This window comes from Lissotriton vulgaris, unplaced genomic scaffold (assembly GCF_964263255.1).
Source record: "Lissotriton vulgaris unplaced genomic scaffold, aLisVul1.2 SCAFFOLD_3657, whole genome shotgun sequence".
In the NCBI taxonomy this organism is placed as follows: domain Eukaryota; kingdom Metazoa; phylum Chordata; class Amphibia; order Caudata; family Salamandridae; genus Lissotriton; species Lissotriton vulgaris.
This window is the reverse complement of record NW_028254133.1, coordinates 60,432-70,520: the sequence shown is the minus strand read 5'-3', so window position 1 is coordinate 70,520 and position 10,089 is coordinate 60,432. Positions and strand designations below refer to the sequence as shown.

Here is a 10,089-nt window from a genome sequence, read left to right as displayed (position 1 = left end):
CAAACCACTCTGAAAAAAAAAAGCCTACAGCACCTGGTATTCCCAGGCGGTCTCCCATCCAGGTACTAACCAGGCCCGACCCTGCTTAACTTCTGAGATCGGACGAGATCAGGTGCTTTCAGGGTGGTATGGCCGTAGGCTCTAGGAGCACTGGTTTTGGGCCTCTTAGCTTTCTTCGCTCAGCTTCAGTACAAGCAAGCAAACCACTCTGAAAAAAAAAAGCCTACAGCACCTGGTATTCCCAGGCGGTCTCCCATCCAGGTACTAACCAGGCCCGACCCTGCTTAACTTCTGAGATCGGACGAGATCAGGTGCTTTCAGGGTGGTATGGCCGTAGGCTCTAGGAGCACTGGTTTTGGGCCTCTTAGCTTTCTTCGCTCAGCTTCAGTACAAGCAAGCAAACCACTCTGAAAAAAAAAAGCCTACAGCACCTGGTATTCCCAGGCGGTCTCCCATCCAGGTACTAACCAGGCCCGACCCTGCTTAACTTCTGAGATCGGACGAGATCAGGTGCTTTCAGGGTGGTATGGCCGTAGGCTCTAGGAGCACTGGTTTTGGGCCTCTTAGCTTTCTTCGCTCAGCTTCAGTACAAGCAAGCAAACCACTCTGAAAAAAAAAAGCCTACAGCACCTGGTATTCCCAGGCGGTCTCCCATCCAGGTACTAACCAGGCCCGACCCTGCTTAACTTCTGAGATCGGACGAGATCAGGTGCTTTCAGGGTGGTATGGCCGTAGGCTCTAGGAGCACTGGTTTTGGGCCTCTTAGCTTTCTTCGCTCAGCTTCAGTACAAGCAAGCAAACCACTCTGAAAAAAAAAAGCCTACAGCACCTGGTATTCCCAGGCGGTCTCCCATCCAGGTACTAACCAGGCCCGACCCTGCTTAACTTCTGAGATCGGACGAGATCAGGTGCTTTCAGGGTGGTATGGCCGTAGGCTCTAGGAGCACTGGTTTTGGGCCTCTTAGCTTTCTTCGCTCAGCTTCAGTACAAGCAAGCAAACCACTCTGAAAAAAAAAAGCCTACAGCACCTGGTATTCCCAGGCGGTCTCCCATCCAGGTACAAACCAGGCCCGACCCTACTTAACTTCTGAGATCGGACGAGATCAGGTGCTTTCAGGGTGGTATGGCCGTAGGCTCTAGGAGCACTGGTTTTGGGCCTCTTAGCTTTCTTCGCTCAGCTTCAGTACAAGCAAGCAAACCACTCTGAAAAAAAAAAGCCTACAGCACCTGGTATTCCCAGGCGGTCTCCCATCCAGGTCCGACCCTGCTTAACTTCTGAGATCGGACGAGATCAGGTGCTTTCAGGGTGGTATGGCCGCAGGCTCTAGGAGCACTGGTTTTGGGCCTCTTAGCTTTCTTCGCTCAGCTTCAGTACAAGCAAGCAAACCACTCTGAAAAAAAAAAGCCTACAGCACCTGGTATTCCCAGGCGGTCTCCCATCCAGGTACTAACCAGGCCCGACCCTGCTTAACTTCTGAGATCGGACGAGATCAGGTGCTTTCAGGGTGGTATGGCCGTAGGCTCTAGGAGCACTGGTTTTGGGCCTCTTAGCTTTCTTCGCTCAGCTTCAGTACAAGCAAGCAAACCACTCTGAAAAAAAAAAGCCTACAGCACCTGGTATTCCCAGGCGGTCTCCCATCCAGGTACTAACCAGGCCCGACCCTGCTTAACTTCTGAGATCGGACGAGATCAGGTGCTTTCAGGGTGGTATGGCCATAGGCTCTAGGAGCACTGGTTTTGGGCCTCTTAGCTTTCTTCGCTCAGCTTCAGTACAAGCAAGCAAACCACTCTGAAAAAAAAAAGCCTACAGCACCTGGTATTCCCAGGCGGTCTCCCATCCAGGTACTAACCAGGCCCGACCCTGCTTAACTTCTGAGATCAGACGAGATCAGGTGCTTTCAGGGTGGTATGGCCGTAGGCTCTAGGAGCACTGGTTTTGGGCCTCTTAGCTTTCTTCGCTCAGCTTCAGTACAAGCAAGCAAACCACTCTGAAAAAAAAAAGCCTACAGCACCTGGTATTCCCAGGCGGTCTCCCATCCAGGTACTAACCAGGCCCGACCCTGCTTAACTTCTGAGATCGGACGAGATCAGGTGCTTTCAGGGTGGTATGGCCGTAGGCTCTAGGAGCACTGGTTTTGGGCCTCTTAGCTTTCTTCGCTCAGCTTCAGTACAAGCAAGCAAACCACTCTGAAAAAAAAAAGCCTACAGCACCTGGTATTCCCAGGCGGTCTCCCATCCAGGTACTAACCAGGCCCGACCCTGCTTAACTTCTGAGATCGGACGAGATCAGGTGCTTTCAGGGTGGTATGGCCGTAGGCTCTAGGAGCACTGGTTTTGGGCCTCTTAGCTTTCTTCGCTCAGCTTCAGTACAAGCAAGCAAACCACTCTGAAAAAAAAAAGCCTACAGCACCTGGTATTCCCAGGCGGTCTCCCATCCAGGTACTAACCAGGCCCGACCCTGCTTAACTTCTGAGATCGGACGAGATCAGGTGCTTTCAGGGTGGTATGGCCGTAGGCTCTAGGAGCACTGGTTTTGGGCCTCTTAGCTTTCTTCGCTCAGCTTCAGTACAAGCAAGCAAACCACTCTGAAAAAAAAAAGCCTACAGCACCTGGTATTCCCAGGCGGTCTCCCATCCAGGTACTAACCAGGCCCGACCCTGCTTAACTTCTGAGATCGGACGAGATCAGGTGCTTTCAGGGTGGTATGGCCGTAGGCTCTAGGAGCACTGGTTTTGGGCCTCTTAGCTTTCTTCGCTCAGCTTCAGTACAAGCAAGCAAACCACTCTGAAAAAAAAAAGCCTACAGCACCTGGTATTCCCAGGCGGTCTCCCATCCAGGTACTAACCAGGCCCGACCCTGCTTAACTTCTGAGATCGGACGAGATCAGGTGCTTTCAGGGTGGTATGGCCGTAGGCTCTAGGAGCACTGGTTTTGGGCCTCTTAGCTTTCTTCGCTCAGCTTCAGTACAAGCAAGCAAACCACTCTGAAAAAAAAAAGCCTACAGCACCTGGTATTCCCAGGCGGTCTCCCATCCAGGTACTAACCAGGCCCGACCCTGCTTAACTTCTTAGATCGGACGAGATCAGGTGCTTTCAGGGTGGTATGGCCGTAGGCTCTAGGAGCACTGGTTTTGGGCCTCTTAGCTTTCTTCGCTCAGCTTCAGTACAAGCAAGCAAACCACTCTGAAAAGAAAAAGCCTACAGCATCTGGTATTCCCAGGCGGTCTCCCATCCAGGTACTAACCAGGCCCGACCCTGCTTAACTTCTGAGATCGGACGAGATCAGGTGCTTTCAGGGTGGTATGGCCGTAGGCTCTAGGAGCACTGGTTTTGGGCCTCTTAGCTTTCTTCGCTCAGCTTCAGTACAAGCAAGCAAACCACTCTGAAAAAAAAAAGCCTACAGCACCTGGTATTCCCAGGCGGTCTCCCATCCAGGTACTAACCAGGCCCGACCCTGCTTAACTTCTGAGATCGGACGAGATCAGGTGCTTTCAGGGTGGTATGGCCGTAAGCTCTAGGAGCACTGGTTTTGGGCCTCTTAGCTTTCTTCGCTCAGCTTCAGTACAAGCAAGCAAACCACTCTGAAAAAAAAAAGCCTACAGCACCTGGTATTCCCAGGCGGTCTCCCATCCAGGTACTAACCAGGCCCGACCCTGCTTAACTTCTGAGATCGGACGAGATCAGGTGCTTTCAGGGTGGTATGGCCGTAGGCTCTAGGAGCACTGGTTTTGGGCCTCTTAGCTTTCTTCGCTCAGCTTCAGTACAAGCAAGCAAACCACTCTGAAAAAAAAAAGCCTACAGCACCTGGTATTCCCAGGCGGTCTCCCATCCAGGTACTAACCAGGCCCGACCCTGCTTAACTTCTGAGATCGGACGAGATCAGGTGCTTTCAGGGTGGTATGGCCGTAGGCTCTAGGAGCACTGGTTTTGGGCCTCTTAGCTTTCTTCGCTCAGCTTCAGTACAAGCAAGCAAACCACTCTGAAAAAAAAAGGCTACAGCACCTGGTATTCCCAGGCGGTCTCCCATCCAGGTACTAACCAGGCCCGACCCTGCTTAACTTCTGAGATCGGACGAGATCAGGTGCTTTCAGGGTGGTATGGCCGTAGGCTCTAGGAGCACTGGTTTTGGGCCTCTTAGCTTTCTTCGCTCAGCTTCAGTACAAGCAAGCAAACCACTCTGAAAAAAAAAGCCTACAGCACCTGGTATTCCCAGGCGGTCTCCCATCCAGGTACTAACCAGGCCCGACCCTGCTTAACTTCTGTGATCGGACGAGATCAGGTGCTTTCAGGGTGGTATGGCCGTAGGCTCTAGGAGCACTGGTTTTGGGCCTCTTAGCTTTCTTCGCTCAGCTTCAGTACAAGCAAGCAAACCACTCTGAAAAAAAAAGCCTACAGCACCTGGTATTCCCAGGCGGTCTCCCATCCAGGTACTAACCAGGCCCGACCCTGCTTAACTTCTGAGATCGGACGAGATCAGGTGCTTTCAGGGTGGTATGGCCGTAGGCTCTAGGAGCACTGGTTTTGGGCCTCTTAGCTTTCTTCGCTCAGCTTCAGTACAAGCAAGCAAACCACTCTGAAAAAAAAAAGCCCACAGCACCTGGTATTCCCAGGCGGTCTCCCATGCAGGTACTAACCAGGCCCGACCCTGCTTAACTTCTGAGATCGGACGAGATCAGGTGCTTTCAGGGTGGTATGGCCGTAGGCTCTAGGAGCACTGGTTTTGGGCCTCTTAGCTTTCTTCGCTCAGCTTCAGTACAAGCAAGCAAACCACTCTGAAAAAAAAAGCCTACAGCACCTGGTATTCCCAGGCGGTCTCCCATCCAGGTACTAACCAGGCCCGACCCTGCTTAACTTCTGAGATCGGACGAGATCAGGTGCTTTCAGGGTGGTATGGCCGTAGGCTCTAGGAGCACTGGTTTTGGGCCTCTTAGCTTTCTTCGCTCAGCTTCAGTACAAGCAAGCAAACCACTCTGAAAAAAAAAGCCTACAGCACCTGGTATTCCCAGGCGGTCTCCCATCCAGGTACTAACCAGGCCCGACCCTGCTTAACTTCTGAGATCGGACGAGATCAGGTGCTTTCAGGGTGGTATGGCCGTAGGTTCTAGGAGCACTGGTTTTGGGCCTCTTAGCTTTCTTCGCTCAGCTTCAGTACAAGCAAGCAAACCACTCTGAAAAAAAAAGCCTACAGCACCTGGTATTCCCAGGCGGTCTCCCATCCAGGTACTAACCAGGCCCGACCCTGCTTAACTTCTGAGATCGGACGAGATCAGGTGCTTTCAGGGTGGTATGGCCGTAGGCTCTAGGAGCACTGGTTTTGGGCCTCTTAGCTTTCTTCGCTCAGCTTCAGTGCAAGCAAACCACTCTGAAAAAAAAAAGCCTACAGCACCTGGTATTCCCAGGCGGTCTCCCATCCAGGTACTAACCAAGCCCGACCCTGCTTAACTTCTGAGATCGGACGAGATCAGGTGCTTTCAGGGTGGTATGGCCGTAGGCTCTAGGAGCACTGGTTTTGGGCCTCTTAGCTTTCTTCGCTCAGCTTCAGTACAAGCAAGCAAACCACTCTGAAAAAAAAAAGCCTACAGCACCTGGTATTCCCAGGCGGTCTCCCATCCAGGTACTAACCAGGCCCGACCCTGCTTAACTTCTGAGATCGGACGAGATCAGGTGCTTTCAGGGTGGTATGGCCGTAGGCTCTAGGAGCACTGGTTTTGGGCCTCTTAGCTTTCTTCGCTCAGCTTCAGTACAAGCAAGCAAACCACTCTGAAAAAAAAAAGCCTACAGCACCTGGTATTCCCAGGCGGTCTCCCATCCAGGTACTAACCAGGCCCGACCCTGCTTAACTTCTGAGATCAGACGAGATCAGGTGCTTTCAGGGTGGTATGGCCGTAGGCTCTAGGAGCACTGGTTTTGGGCCTCTTAGCTTTCTTCGCTCAGCTTCAGTACAAGCAAGCAAACCACTCTGAAAAAAAAAAGCCTACAGCACCTGGTATTCCCAGGCGGTCTCCCATCCAGGTACTAACCAGGCCCGACCCTGCTTAACTTCTGAGATCGGACGAGATCAGGTGCTTTCAGGGTGGTATGGCCGTAGGCTCTAGGAGCACTGGTTTTGGGCCTCTTAGCTTTCTTCGCTCAGCTTCAGTACAAGCAAGCAAACCACTCTGAAAAAAAAAAGCCTACAGCACCTGGTATTCCCAGGCGGTCTCCCATCCAGGTACTAACCAGGCCCGACCCTGCTTAACTTCTGAGATCGGACGAGATCAGGTGCTTTCAGGGTGGTATGGCCATAGGCTCTAGGAGCACTGGTTTTGGGCCTCTTAGCTTTCTTCGCTCAGCTTCAGTACAAGCAAGCAAACCACTCTGAAAAAAAAAAGCCTACAGCACCTGGTATTCCCAGGCGGTCTCCCATCCAGGTACTAACCAGGCCCGACCCTGCTTAACTTCTGAGATCGAACGAGATCAGGTGCTTTCAGGGTGGTATGGCCGTTGGCTCTAGGAGCACTGGTTTTGGGCCTCTTAGCTTTCTTCGCTCAGCTTCAGTACAAGCAAGCAAACCACTCTGAAAAAAAAAAGCCTACAGCACCTGGTATTCCCAGGCGGTCTCCCATCCAGGTACTAACCAGGCCCGACCCTGCTTAACTTCTGAGATCGGGTGCTTTCAGGGTGGTATGGCCGTAGGCTCTAGGAGCACTGGTTTTGGGCCTCTTAGCTTTCTTCGCTCAGCTTCAGTACAAGCAAGCAAACCACTCTGAAAAAAAAAAGCCTACAGCACCTGGTATTCCCAGGCGGTCTCCCATCCAGGTACTAACCAGGCCCGACCCTGCTTAACTTCTGAGATCGGACGAGATCAGGTGCTTTCAGGGTGGTATGGCCGTAGGCTCTAGGAGCACTGGTTTTGGGCATCTTAGCTTTCTTCGCTCAGCTTCAGTACAAGCAAGCAAACCACTCTGAAAAAAAAAAGCCTACAGCACCTGGTATTCCCAGGCGGTCTCCCATCCAGGTACTAACCAGGCCCGACCCTGCTTAACTTCTGAGATCGGACGAGATCAGGTGCTTTCAGGGTGGTATGGCCGTAGGCTCTAGGAGCACTGGTTTTGGGCCTCTTAGCTTTCTTCGCTCAGCTTCAGTACAAGCAAGCAAACCACTCTGAAAAAAAAAAGCCTACAGCACCTGGTATTCCCAGGCGGTCTCCCATCCAGGTACTAACCAGGCCCGACCCTGCTTAACTTCTGAGATCGGACGAGATCAGGTGCTTTCAGGGTGGTATGGCCGTAGGCTCTAGGAGCACTGGTTTTGGGCCTCTTAGCTTTCTTCGCTCAGCTTCAGTACAAGCAAGCAAACCACTCTGAAAAAAAAAAGCCTACAGCATCTGGTATTCCCAGGCGGTCTCCCATCCAGGTACTAACCAGGCCCGACCCTGCTTAACTTCTGAGATCGGACGAGATCAGGTGCTTTCAGGGTGGTATGGCCATAGGCTCTAGGAGCACTGGTTTTGGGCCTCTTAGCTTTCTTCGCTCAGCTTCAGTACAAGCAAGCAAACCACTCTGAAAAAGAAAAGCCTACAGCACCTGGTATTCCCAGGCGGTCTCCCATCCAGGTACTAACCAGGCCCGACCCTGCTTAACTTCTGAGATCGGACGAGATCAGGTGCTTTCAGGGTGGTATGGCCGTAGGCTCTAGGAGCACTGGTTTTGGGCCTCTTAGCTTTCTTCGCTCAGCTTCAGTGCAAGCAAACCACTCTGAAAAAAAAAAGCCTACAGCACCTGGTATTCCCAGGCAGTCTCCCATACAGGTACTAACCAGGCCCGACCCTGCTTAACTTCTGAGATCGGACGAGATCAGGTGCTTTCAGGGTGGTATGGCCGTAGGCTCTAGGAGCACTGGTTTTGGGCCTCTTAGCTTTCTTCGCTCAGCTTCAGTACAAGCAAGCAAACCACTCTGAAAAAAAAAAGCCTACAGCACCTGGTATTCCCAGGCGGTCTCCCATCCAGGTACTAACCAGGCCCGACCCTGCTTAACTTCTGAGATCAGACGAGATCAGGTGCTTTCAGGGTGGTATGGCCTTAGGCTCTAGGAGCACTGGTTTTGGGCCTCTTAGCTTTCTTCGCTCAGCTTCAGTACAAGCAAGCAAACCACTCTGAAAAAAAAAAGCCTACAGCACCTGGTATTCCCAGGCGGTCTCCCATCCAGGTACTAACCAGGTCCGACCCTGCTTAACTTCTGAGATTGGACGAGATCAGGTGCTTTCAGGGTGGTATGGCCGTAGGCTCTAGGAGCACTGGTTTTGGGCCTCTTAGCTTTCTTCGCTCAGCTTCAGTACAAGCAAGCAAACCACTCTGAAAAAAAAAAGCCTACAGCACCTGGTATTCCTAGGCGGTCTCCCATCCAGGTACTAACCAGGCCCGACCCTGCTTAACTTCTGAGATCGGACGAGATCAGGTGCTTTCAGGGTGGTATGGCCGTAGGCTCTAGGAGCACTGGTTTTGGGCCTCTTAGCTTTCTTCGCTCAGCTTCAGTACAAGCAAGCAAACCACTCTGAAAAAAAAAAGCCTACAGCACCTGGTATTCCCAGGCGGTCTCCCATCCAGGTACTAACCAGGCCCGACCCTGCTTAACTTCTGAGATCGGACGAGATCAGGTGCTTTCAGGGTGGTATGGCCGTAGGCTCTAGGAGCACTGGTTTTGGGCCTCTTAGCTTTCTTCGCTCAGCTTCAGTACAAGCAAGCAAACCACTCTGAAAAAAAAAAGCCTACAGCACCTGGTATTCCCAGGCGGTCTCCCATCCAGGTACTAACCAGGCCCGACCCTGCTTAACTTCTGAGATCGGACGAGATCAGGTGCTTTCAGGGTGGTATGGCCGTAGGCTCTAGGAGCACTGGTTTTGGGCCTCTTAGCTTTCTTCGCTCAGCTTCAGTACAAGCAAGCAAACCACTCTGAAAAAAAAAAGCCTACAGCACCTGGTATTCCCAGGCGGTCTCCCATCCAGGTACTAACCAGGCCCGACCCTGCTTAACTTCTGAGATCGGACGAGATCAGGTGCTTTCAGGGTGGTATGGCCGTAGGCTCTAGGAGCACTGGTTTTGGGCCTCTTAGCTTTCTTCGCTCAGCTTCAGTACAAGCAAGCAAACCACTCTGAAAAAAAAAAGCCTACAGCACCTGGTATTCCCAGGCGGTCTCCCATCCAGGTACTAACCAGGCCCGACCCTGCTTAACTTCTGAGATCGGACGAGATCAGGTGCTTTCAGGGTGGTATGGCCGTAGGCTCTAGGAGCACTGGTTTTGGGCCTCTTAGCTTTCTTCGCTCAGCTTCAGTACAAGCAAGCAAACCACTCTGAAAAAAAAAAGCCTACAGCACCTGGTATTCCCAGGCGGTCTCCCATCCAGGTACTAACCAGGCCCGACCCTGCTTAACTTCTGAGATCGGACGAGATCAGGTGCTTTCAGGGTGGTATGGCCGTAGGCTCTAGGAGCACTGGTTTTGAGCCTCTTAGCTTTCTTCGCTCAGCTTCAGTACAAGCAAGCAAACCACTCTGAAAAAAAAAAGCCTACAGCACCTGGTATTCCCAGGCGGTCTCCCATCCAGGTCCGACCCTGCTTAACTTCTGAGATCGGACGAGATCAGGTGCTTTCAGGGTGGTATGGCCGTAGGCTCTAGGAGCACTGGTTTTGGGCCTCTTAGCTTTCTTCGCTCAGCTTCAGTACAAGCAAGCAAACCACTCTGAAAAAAAAAAGCCTAAAGCACCTGGTATTCCCAGGCGGTCTCCCATCCAGGTACTAACCAGGCCCGACCCTGCTTAACTTCTAAGATCGGACGAGATCAGGTGCTTTCAGGGTGGTATGGCCGTAGGCTCTAGGAGCACTGGTTTTGGGCCTCTTAGCTTTCTTCGCTCAGCTTCAGTACAAGCAAGCAAACCACTCTGAAAAAAAAAAGCCTACAGCACCTGGTATTCCCAGGCGGTCTCCCATCCAGGTACTAACCAGGCCCGACCCTGCTTAACTTCTGAGATCGGACGAGATCAGGTGCTTTCAGGGTGGTATGGCCGTAGGCTCTAGGAGCACTGGTTTTGGGGCCTCTTAGCTTTCTTCGCTCAGC

General features: G+C 52.1%; 48 non-coding genes and 3 pseudogenes across 48 annotated transcripts; all 51 read right to left on the bottom strand.

Moving 5' to 3' along the window:
* Positions 1-21: 21 nt before the first annotated feature.
* On the bottom strand, positions 22-140 carry LOC147659975 (5S ribosomal RNA). Its single transcript, XR_015306851.1, has one exon. It is a non-coding gene; the product is annotated as a 5S ribosomal RNA (ribosomal RNA).
* Positions 141-220: 80 nt separating this feature from the next.
* On the bottom strand, positions 221-339 carry LOC147659974 (5S ribosomal RNA). Its single transcript, XR_015306849.1, has one exon. It is a non-coding gene; the product is annotated as a 5S ribosomal RNA (ribosomal RNA).
* Positions 340-419: 80 nt separating this feature from the next.
* Positions 420-538, bottom strand: LOC147659973 (5S ribosomal RNA). Its single transcript, XR_015306848.1, has one exon. It is a non-coding gene; the product is annotated as a 5S ribosomal RNA (ribosomal RNA).
* Positions 539-618: 80 nt separating this feature from the next.
* LOC147659972 (5S ribosomal RNA) lies at positions 619-737 on the bottom strand. The gene has a single exon (XR_015306847.1). It is a non-coding gene; the product is annotated as a 5S ribosomal RNA (ribosomal RNA).
* An 80-nt stretch (positions 738-817) lies between these two features.
* On the bottom strand, positions 818-936 carry LOC147659971 (5S ribosomal RNA). The gene has a single exon (XR_015306846.1). It is a non-coding gene; the product is annotated as a 5S ribosomal RNA (ribosomal RNA).
* An 80-nt stretch (positions 937-1,016) lies between these two features.
* LOC147659970 (5S ribosomal RNA) lies at positions 1,017-1,135 on the bottom strand. Its single transcript, XR_015306670.1, has one exon. It is a non-coding gene; the product is annotated as a 5S ribosomal RNA (ribosomal RNA).
* An 80-nt stretch (positions 1,136-1,215) lies between these two features.
* Positions 1,216-1,323, bottom strand: LOC147659969 (5S ribosomal RNA; annotated as a pseudogene).
* Positions 1,324-1,403: 80 nt separating this feature from the next.
* LOC147659968 (5S ribosomal RNA) lies at positions 1,404-1,522 on the bottom strand. The gene has a single exon (XR_015306845.1). It is a non-coding gene; the product is annotated as a 5S ribosomal RNA (ribosomal RNA).
* An 80-nt stretch (positions 1,523-1,602) lies between these two features.
* On the bottom strand, positions 1,603-1,721 carry LOC147659967 (5S ribosomal RNA). Its single transcript, XR_015306555.1, has one exon. It is a non-coding gene; the product is annotated as a 5S ribosomal RNA (ribosomal RNA).
* An 80-nt stretch (positions 1,722-1,801) lies between these two features.
* Positions 1,802-1,920, bottom strand: LOC147659966 (5S ribosomal RNA). Its single transcript, XR_015306562.1, has one exon. It is a non-coding gene; the product is annotated as a 5S ribosomal RNA (ribosomal RNA).
* An 80-nt stretch (positions 1,921-2,000) lies between these two features.
* LOC147659965 (5S ribosomal RNA) lies at positions 2,001-2,119 on the bottom strand. Its single transcript, XR_015306844.1, has one exon. It is a non-coding gene; the product is annotated as a 5S ribosomal RNA (ribosomal RNA).
* Positions 2,120-2,199: 80 nt separating this feature from the next.
* Positions 2,200-2,318, bottom strand: LOC147659964 (5S ribosomal RNA). The gene has a single exon (XR_015306843.1). It is a non-coding gene; the product is annotated as a 5S ribosomal RNA (ribosomal RNA).
* Positions 2,319-2,398: 80 nt separating this feature from the next.
* Positions 2,399-2,517, bottom strand: LOC147659963 (5S ribosomal RNA). Its single transcript, XR_015306842.1, has one exon. It is a non-coding gene; the product is annotated as a 5S ribosomal RNA (ribosomal RNA).
* An 80-nt stretch (positions 2,518-2,597) lies between these two features.
* On the bottom strand, positions 2,598-2,716 carry LOC147659962 (5S ribosomal RNA). The gene has a single exon (XR_015306841.1). It is a non-coding gene; the product is annotated as a 5S ribosomal RNA (ribosomal RNA).
* An 80-nt stretch (positions 2,717-2,796) lies between these two features.
* On the bottom strand, positions 2,797-2,915 carry LOC147659961 (5S ribosomal RNA). Its single transcript, XR_015306840.1, has one exon. It is a non-coding gene; the product is annotated as a 5S ribosomal RNA (ribosomal RNA).
* An 80-nt stretch (positions 2,916-2,995) lies between these two features.
* LOC147659960 (5S ribosomal RNA) lies at positions 2,996-3,114 on the bottom strand. The gene has a single exon (XR_015306684.1). It is a non-coding gene; the product is annotated as a 5S ribosomal RNA (ribosomal RNA).
* Positions 3,115-3,194: 80 nt separating this feature from the next.
* LOC147659959 (5S ribosomal RNA) lies at positions 3,195-3,313 on the bottom strand. The gene has a single exon (XR_015306660.1). It is a non-coding gene; the product is annotated as a 5S ribosomal RNA (ribosomal RNA).
* Positions 3,314-3,393: 80 nt separating this feature from the next.
* On the bottom strand, positions 3,394-3,512 carry LOC147659958 (5S ribosomal RNA). Its single transcript, XR_015306582.1, has one exon. It is a non-coding gene; the product is annotated as a 5S ribosomal RNA (ribosomal RNA).
* An 80-nt stretch (positions 3,513-3,592) lies between these two features.
* On the bottom strand, positions 3,593-3,711 carry LOC147659957 (5S ribosomal RNA). Its single transcript, XR_015306838.1, has one exon. It is a non-coding gene; the product is annotated as a 5S ribosomal RNA (ribosomal RNA).
* An 80-nt stretch (positions 3,712-3,791) lies between these two features.
* Positions 3,792-3,910, bottom strand: LOC147659956 (5S ribosomal RNA). The gene has a single exon (XR_015306837.1). It is a non-coding gene; the product is annotated as a 5S ribosomal RNA (ribosomal RNA).
* Positions 3,911-3,989: 79 nt separating this feature from the next.
* On the bottom strand, positions 3,990-4,108 carry LOC147659955 (5S ribosomal RNA). Its single transcript, XR_015306645.1, has one exon. It is a non-coding gene; the product is annotated as a 5S ribosomal RNA (ribosomal RNA).
* A 79-nt stretch (positions 4,109-4,187) lies between these two features.
* Positions 4,188-4,306, bottom strand: LOC147659954 (5S ribosomal RNA). Its single transcript, XR_015306664.1, has one exon. It is a non-coding gene; the product is annotated as a 5S ribosomal RNA (ribosomal RNA).
* A 79-nt stretch (positions 4,307-4,385) lies between these two features.
* Positions 4,386-4,504, bottom strand: LOC147659953 (5S ribosomal RNA). Its single transcript, XR_015306836.1, has one exon. It is a non-coding gene; the product is annotated as a 5S ribosomal RNA (ribosomal RNA).
* An 80-nt stretch (positions 4,505-4,584) lies between these two features.
* On the bottom strand, positions 4,585-4,703 carry LOC147659952 (5S ribosomal RNA). The gene has a single exon (XR_015306653.1). It is a non-coding gene; the product is annotated as a 5S ribosomal RNA (ribosomal RNA).
* A 79-nt stretch (positions 4,704-4,782) lies between these two features.
* LOC147659951 (5S ribosomal RNA) lies at positions 4,783-4,901 on the bottom strand. The gene has a single exon (XR_015306835.1). It is a non-coding gene; the product is annotated as a 5S ribosomal RNA (ribosomal RNA).
* A 79-nt stretch (positions 4,902-4,980) lies between these two features.
* LOC147659950 (5S ribosomal RNA) lies at positions 4,981-5,099 on the bottom strand. The gene has a single exon (XR_015306599.1). It is a non-coding gene; the product is annotated as a 5S ribosomal RNA (ribosomal RNA).
* Positions 5,100-5,178: 79 nt separating this feature from the next.
* Positions 5,179-5,297, bottom strand: LOC147659949 (5S ribosomal RNA). The gene has a single exon (XR_015306834.1). It is a non-coding gene; the product is annotated as a 5S ribosomal RNA (ribosomal RNA).
* A 76-nt stretch (positions 5,298-5,373) lies between these two features.
* Positions 5,374-5,492, bottom strand: LOC147659948 (5S ribosomal RNA). Its single transcript, XR_015306588.1, has one exon. It is a non-coding gene; the product is annotated as a 5S ribosomal RNA (ribosomal RNA).
* Positions 5,493-5,572: 80 nt separating this feature from the next.
* Positions 5,573-5,691, bottom strand: LOC147659947 (5S ribosomal RNA). The gene has a single exon (XR_015306833.1). It is a non-coding gene; the product is annotated as a 5S ribosomal RNA (ribosomal RNA).
* Positions 5,692-5,771: 80 nt separating this feature from the next.
* On the bottom strand, positions 5,772-5,890 carry LOC147659946 (5S ribosomal RNA). The gene has a single exon (XR_015306561.1). It is a non-coding gene; the product is annotated as a 5S ribosomal RNA (ribosomal RNA).
* An 80-nt stretch (positions 5,891-5,970) lies between these two features.
* On the bottom strand, positions 5,971-6,089 carry LOC147659945 (5S ribosomal RNA). The gene has a single exon (XR_015306832.1). It is a non-coding gene; the product is annotated as a 5S ribosomal RNA (ribosomal RNA).
* An 80-nt stretch (positions 6,090-6,169) lies between these two features.
* Positions 6,170-6,288, bottom strand: LOC147659944 (5S ribosomal RNA). The gene has a single exon (XR_015306554.1). It is a non-coding gene; the product is annotated as a 5S ribosomal RNA (ribosomal RNA).
* Positions 6,289-6,368: 80 nt separating this feature from the next.
* LOC147659943 (5S ribosomal RNA) lies at positions 6,369-6,487 on the bottom strand. Its single transcript, XR_015306641.1, has one exon. It is a non-coding gene; the product is annotated as a 5S ribosomal RNA (ribosomal RNA).
* Positions 6,488-6,567: 80 nt separating this feature from the next.
* LOC147659942 (5S ribosomal RNA) lies at positions 6,568-6,676 on the bottom strand (annotated as a pseudogene).
* Positions 6,677-6,756: 80 nt separating this feature from the next.
* Positions 6,757-6,875, bottom strand: LOC147659941 (5S ribosomal RNA). The gene has a single exon (XR_015306831.1). It is a non-coding gene; the product is annotated as a 5S ribosomal RNA (ribosomal RNA).
* An 80-nt stretch (positions 6,876-6,955) lies between these two features.
* LOC147659940 (5S ribosomal RNA) lies at positions 6,956-7,074 on the bottom strand. Its single transcript, XR_015306830.1, has one exon. It is a non-coding gene; the product is annotated as a 5S ribosomal RNA (ribosomal RNA).
* Positions 7,075-7,154: 80 nt separating this feature from the next.
* Positions 7,155-7,273, bottom strand: LOC147659939 (5S ribosomal RNA). Its single transcript, XR_015306829.1, has one exon. It is a non-coding gene; the product is annotated as a 5S ribosomal RNA (ribosomal RNA).
* Positions 7,274-7,353: 80 nt separating this feature from the next.
* On the bottom strand, positions 7,354-7,472 carry LOC147659938 (5S ribosomal RNA). The gene has a single exon (XR_015306685.1). It is a non-coding gene; the product is annotated as a 5S ribosomal RNA (ribosomal RNA).
* An 80-nt stretch (positions 7,473-7,552) lies between these two features.
* Positions 7,553-7,671, bottom strand: LOC147659937 (5S ribosomal RNA). Its single transcript, XR_015306827.1, has one exon. It is a non-coding gene; the product is annotated as a 5S ribosomal RNA (ribosomal RNA).
* Positions 7,672-7,747: 76 nt separating this feature from the next.
* Positions 7,748-7,866, bottom strand: LOC147659936 (5S ribosomal RNA). Its single transcript, XR_015306662.1, has one exon. It is a non-coding gene; the product is annotated as a 5S ribosomal RNA (ribosomal RNA).
* Positions 7,867-7,946: 80 nt separating this feature from the next.
* On the bottom strand, positions 7,947-8,065 carry LOC147659935 (5S ribosomal RNA). Its single transcript, XR_015306702.1, has one exon. It is a non-coding gene; the product is annotated as a 5S ribosomal RNA (ribosomal RNA).
* An 80-nt stretch (positions 8,066-8,145) lies between these two features.
* Positions 8,146-8,264, bottom strand: LOC147659934 (5S ribosomal RNA). Its single transcript, XR_015306705.1, has one exon. It is a non-coding gene; the product is annotated as a 5S ribosomal RNA (ribosomal RNA).
* An 80-nt stretch (positions 8,265-8,344) lies between these two features.
* LOC147659933 (5S ribosomal RNA) lies at positions 8,345-8,463 on the bottom strand. The gene has a single exon (XR_015306602.1). It is a non-coding gene; the product is annotated as a 5S ribosomal RNA (ribosomal RNA).
* An 80-nt stretch (positions 8,464-8,543) lies between these two features.
* Positions 8,544-8,662, bottom strand: LOC147659932 (5S ribosomal RNA). Its single transcript, XR_015306826.1, has one exon. It is a non-coding gene; the product is annotated as a 5S ribosomal RNA (ribosomal RNA).
* Positions 8,663-8,742: 80 nt separating this feature from the next.
* LOC147659931 (5S ribosomal RNA) lies at positions 8,743-8,861 on the bottom strand. Its single transcript, XR_015306825.1, has one exon. It is a non-coding gene; the product is annotated as a 5S ribosomal RNA (ribosomal RNA).
* Positions 8,862-8,941: 80 nt separating this feature from the next.
* Positions 8,942-9,060, bottom strand: LOC147659930 (5S ribosomal RNA). Its single transcript, XR_015306824.1, has one exon. It is a non-coding gene; the product is annotated as a 5S ribosomal RNA (ribosomal RNA).
* Positions 9,061-9,140: 80 nt separating this feature from the next.
* On the bottom strand, positions 9,141-9,259 carry LOC147659929 (5S ribosomal RNA). Its single transcript, XR_015306823.1, has one exon. It is a non-coding gene; the product is annotated as a 5S ribosomal RNA (ribosomal RNA).
* An 80-nt stretch (positions 9,260-9,339) lies between these two features.
* Positions 9,340-9,458, bottom strand: LOC147659928 (5S ribosomal RNA). Its single transcript, XR_015306822.1, has one exon. It is a non-coding gene; the product is annotated as a 5S ribosomal RNA (ribosomal RNA).
* An 80-nt stretch (positions 9,459-9,538) lies between these two features.
* On the bottom strand, positions 9,539-9,646 carry LOC147659927 (5S ribosomal RNA; annotated as a pseudogene).
* Positions 9,647-9,726: 80 nt separating this feature from the next.
* On the bottom strand, positions 9,727-9,845 carry LOC147659926 (5S ribosomal RNA). Its single transcript, XR_015306714.1, has one exon. It is a non-coding gene; the product is annotated as a 5S ribosomal RNA (ribosomal RNA).
* An 80-nt stretch (positions 9,846-9,925) lies between these two features.
* On the bottom strand, positions 9,926-10,044 carry LOC147659925 (5S ribosomal RNA). The gene has a single exon (XR_015306821.1). It is a non-coding gene; the product is annotated as a 5S ribosomal RNA (ribosomal RNA).
* Positions 10,045-10,089: the final 45 nt, after the last annotated feature.